Source organism: Hipposideros armiger, unplaced genomic scaffold, assembly GCF_001890085.2.
Source record: "Hipposideros armiger isolate ML-2016 unplaced genomic scaffold, ASM189008v1 scaffold_134, whole genome shotgun sequence".
In the NCBI taxonomy this organism is placed as follows: domain Eukaryota; kingdom Metazoa; phylum Chordata; class Mammalia; order Chiroptera; family Hipposideridae; genus Hipposideros; species Hipposideros armiger.
In genome coordinates, this window is record NW_017731484.1 from 2,800,426 (window position 1) to 2,805,278 (window position 4,853).

Genomic DNA, 4,853 nt, shown 5'->3' on the forward strand with positions numbered 1-4,853 from the left:
CACCCAACACCTCTGAGTCTCCGGGATACAATTTCATCCTCAACCACAGGAGTGACTTCCCCGGGGCTGTGGCCTCATAGGCGACCACTAGGGACACACGTGCCCTCGAGGTGGGCTCTCTCCTACTTTGTATCAAGGTACCCTTGAAGGCTTTTCAGCACATCTCTGCCTTATCCAAGGCCTCTGCTGTCCAAGGGGCTGAAGAGCCCGGGCGTTTTTCTTCTGACCCTTGTGACCCCACTTTCCTTTATTGCTGTTTCCTTGAGGGAACGATTTCTATTTATAATTCTTTAAATATAAAAAGAAATAACAGATTGTAGAAGGCTGGGGCTGAAGGGTAGGGCAAAGGACGGGAGGACAGAAACCTGAAGCTGTGCTCCAACTTCAGAAAGATGACCTGGATCCCACCAAATCTGCCAGACGCCCAGGAAATGCCCTGAGCGTGAAGCATGAGCTGGACAGGCAAAGGCTGCCAGGATAGAATATGCCCTTGCTTCTCCCAGGTTCTGGATGAACCAACAGAAGAGGTCTCCTGCCCTCCTTAACTGCCCAGAGCACCCCACATTCCAAGGAAAGGGGCGCACAGCCCCTCCTTTTGTCCTGGGGCTCTGACCTCCTCTACCCAGGTCACCTGTTGTCTGTCAGAAAAGCAGTTCTGGCCTGGATGCTAGAGGGGGCGTGACTTTGTTCCTGGGCTGTCCTGTTCCTGTGATGAAATAGAGGGCAGACTTGCTAAAGCTACAGAATCTGCTAAAGTGTCTTTGCGGCTGGCACTGCTCTCAGCATGACCCTGTAGCACCTGAGGGGTCTAGACACAATGACAGAAGGCTGTTCTATCAAAATGGGGGAAGGAAAGGAGGAAGAAAAGGAAGGAAATGGTTTTGTTTGCTTCCTACCTCCTGGAAATAGGCTGGGAGTGGGGGCAGAGACTGACCCCAAAGGTTGATAGGGTTGGGGAGATTAGGGGAAAAGTCAAGGAAGGTCCTAGAGGGATCCCTTCCCGCCCAAGTTTCCCCGAAAGGCACCAACCACATGCAAGCATTCCCCTCTATGGCTTCTGAGAAGAGAAGGAAGAGGCAGGTGGGTGAGGCCACGAGACAGACTAAAGGAAGGGCATGGCTCAGTCCAGGACAGGGCTAAGTCCCCCCTCAGCCTGGCCCTGAGGAGGGGAGCCACAGCCCGGGGAACAGGCCCCTCCACATCTGTGCTGATGCCCAGGCGGCATGGAGGAAGGGAGTGGGTCGGAGAGGCCAGGGCTGGAGGGGCGGCTGCTCCCTGGTGTGTGGGGAAAGCAGGTAGAGGGGGACACAGCCTGCCACCCGCTTCTCACAGTCCACATTCAGCCGCCCTACTCACAACCAGCCTGCCTCCCTCAGGCCTGGCCCACCTGGCCCACGGGGATGCTTAGAGGGATAGGAAAGGGCTCAACTCCCACAGCTACGAGGTTCCTGCCTCAGGTCCTGGGGTCCCAGGAGAGATTATCCTGGGCTTGAGGGAGACTCGTCTCCACCTCCAACAGGTCCCGCCTAGCTGAGGCCTCGCCCAAAGTCAGGGCTGCCGGGAGCTTCTCTGGCAAAGCAGCCTGTTTCCTATTTTGCAACAGCGAGGCAGCGTGTCTCTCAAGGGAGGAGTTACCCTGAGCAGAGTCCTGGAGCCCTCAGAGCAGGAGGGGTTTTACTCCTGTGGCCTCCCTGGAGCTTGTCAGTCTCTAGAAAGCAAATGGTAGATCCTGGGCTTCCCCTGGAGTGGCTGGGACCTCTCCCCAGGGAGGTGTCCAGGTATTGAAAGCCCAAGGACGTGGACATGAGACTCGGACACACAGGAGATGGATGCCCTCAGGTTAGATCCAGTCAGGTCAAGCTGAGAAGAGCAGCAGCCAAATCAAAACTTCCTGCTCTAAGATTCAGCCAGAAGTGGGCGCCTGAGGTCTGGGAGCGGCGGAGGGCTGCCGCAGGGGCCCTGGTCCTGCTCACACTGCTGTTTCCCGCTCTCTGTGAACATCTTCCTTCTTTCTCTTCATCTTGCAGAAGCCGTGGAGGCCACAGAAGCAGGCAAAAGTGAACTGGGGCATGCCCTGGGCCAGGCTGGGGGCTCCTCACTGGAGATCTGCAGGGAAAGGTGGGGAGGAAAAGGGGGTGGGAGAAAGGCAAGAAAAAGAAGCGAGCTGGGGTTAATGTTCCCAGAGGCCCTCCAGGTCTGACCGGAATCACGGCCACTCTCCGGGGCTGCCCAGGCCCTGTTGGACCTCTGACACCCGCTGGGGGAGGAGTCATGCCACCAAACAACATTGGCTCTGAAACCTCAGTGTTTCCCGATCTGTGTGGAGCTGATGTCATTCCTCAAATTGGAGCCTGGGTGAGTCCAGGCTCGGGAAGAAAGGTCCCAGTTGACCCATCTTTGTTTCCCTCCGGCTCCCTTCTGCCTCGCCTCATCATCACACACCTGTGGTTGTGGAACAGGAAGTCAGCTGACTCAAAATAAGCTCTGGCTTGTGCGCCACCTCACACAGGTTGGGGTAGGGGATTGCACTCACTCCTTTAGGTCACATGGTCTGATGATCCAAGTGTGGGACTTTGTGGACCTTGAAGAAAGTCCCTTGTCTAGCACAGCCTTGACCTTGACACCTGGAACTCAGTCGGGATTCCTCCCTTCCCTAGCAGCCCCAATTTGTCGGATACCCTTAGGGAAGTCTATAGGGAACATAATACACTTTCTTTAACTGCTCAGGGCAACACACATTGCGGTCTTCCTCATGCAGAGAACAGATTGCAGAGCATTCTCTTGCCAACAGGCTATTTTATTGAGCACCTACGCAGGGCAAAGGGGTAGGGAGGTAGGGACATAAGGGTCAAAGTATAGTTTCTTTCCTGGCATAACATTAAGTCTGAGGTAGACATCGAAGCTGGATTTGCCCCAGCTGGGTATGTTGTCCCTCACCTCTGGCTGACATGGCCTCTCAGCACAGGAGGCAGGGCCCCCTCTGGTGTCTGTGGCAGGAGGGGAGCAGTTTCAGGAGATCCACTCTCAGTCTGTGACAGCGTCCCTTTCTCCAAACACTCATTTAGGTCTCCCCAGCCTCAGCCACCTGCAGGTTCCTCCCGCTCACTTCTCTGCCCTTCCTCTGCCCCCAGGCCCTCCCTGGAGGGAGTACAAGTGCATTCCCATCAGCTCAAGCAGAGTAGCTGGGCCCAAAGGACAGCCCCCTGCATGGAACCCAGGCCTGTATCTTGGGCCTGATGTGAATCACCTCTCTCTAGGAAGAACACTGGGGACTGAGAGGAAGGAAGGAGGCAGGGGGCTATGGAATAAGGAAGCGTAAGGCACGTCCCTGCCTCAGACCCTCTTGCAATAGAGATTGCATTCGATGTCCCAGGCACAAAATGCTAGGCACACCTTTGAGGAACCCGGCATGGCCCAGGTGGTGGCTCTCTGGAAACTCCACAGGACTGGCCAACCTTGTTCCTTTGGACAAACTTCCTTTATGTTCCTCCAGGTGGAGCAGAGGGCCCATCTGGCAGGCCGCCTCCAAGCACAGTGCCAACAGTGGAGCCGGGTTCTGTCAGGATTCTCTCCTCCCTCACCCTCTCAGTGTCCTGGTAATACAGCTAATGACTGTAATTTATAGGTGCAATGCATTTCTAATGGCCAGCTGGGTGGGCAGGAGGCCCATCTTGAGTCAGCATGGGTGGGTAGACTGGTTATTTAATCACCCAGTTTCCAGCACCACCCACGCACCCACTCTCCTGGAATAGAGAGAAGGAGCAATCTCCAGGATATATATAGACAGAGCTGAGACACAACTACTATATTTCTAGATCTATCTACTGCAGCTATCTCTGGATTCCTCCCGTGACAAACCTAGAGAGACAGGGATCTAAACTGGGCTTAGGTGGCCTGGGTTCTATTCTCGGCGCTGAGACGCTGGCATGCTGTCACACTGGGCAAGTGGCTGTACACCTCTGGCTCTTCATTTCCTCATTTCATTGTTCCAGGTTAATCAAGGTTTAATGCTTAGAGCCCAAACCTAAGGGCTGGAAGGGCACTGGGAATCCTAGCCTGATAGACAGAAGGGAGGGAGAACAGGTGGGTGTCCTTGTCATCAGTAATGGCGATATGTACACTTTCTTTGCTGGGGGATGTACATCAAGGGTACTAGCCCATGATTACAGAGAAAATATCTAGTAAGAAATCAACAGAGTGGATCTGGGTAAGGAATGCATTAGGAAAACAAGCCAGGCAAGTAGTAGCTCAGAGCTTCACTCCTCCATTCCCACTCGCTCCAGGCCGCGATGCGACTCAGGATATCTGGTCCCAGGGTACAGATCTCTCGCCTCTCTACCTTACCTCCCCTCCAAGGTCTGCTCTTTCTTAAAAACAGCAAAATGTGCCCCCTGACACAACCATTCCTCCTGGGCTCCTTTGGGAAGGGGAGAAAATCCTGAGGTTTGGTCTCCTTGTAGAGAAGTCTGGGGGCAGGATAGGAGGAGCCAGGACCTACACAGCAAAGAAAAGGTTTGTTAAGCAGCTCAGAGCTGGGCTCGGGTCTGCAATCTGGCTCCCAGAGCTGTCCAGAGCTTACTGCCTCATAGGGATTCCTGGGCCCTTGTTTCTAAGGATAGGAAGTAGGAGAGCCTGGTTACTTTGCTCAGGTCTTCATATCCGAAATGCTCTGGTTGTCTCGCACTTCTCTGTCAGGACCTGACAGATTCTTCACTGCAAGGTGCACGACTCCAAGCCCTGCAGGCCATCTGGGCTCTGTCCATGGCACACAGGTCCCTGGCCAGCCCCAGAAGCGGGGAGACATGGAGCAGAGAACCCCTTCCCATTTCAATGTTCCTCCTGCTGTGGGCCCC

The 4,853-nt window shown here is 54.6% G+C and overlaps 1 long non-coding RNA gene across 1 annotated transcript in view; it reads right to left on the minus strand.

The window, feature by feature from the left end:
- Positions 1 to 232: 232 nt before the first annotated feature.
- The window catches only part of LOC109386436 (uncharacterized), a 5,940-nt gene continuing 1,319 nt past the window's right edge, over positions 233 to 4,853 (minus strand). Inside the window, exon 2 of the long non-coding RNA XR_002124790.1 lies at positions 233 to 2,106. This is a non-coding gene — a long non-coding RNA (uncharacterized LOC109386436). The remainder of the gene's footprint in view (positions 2,107 to 4,853) is intronic.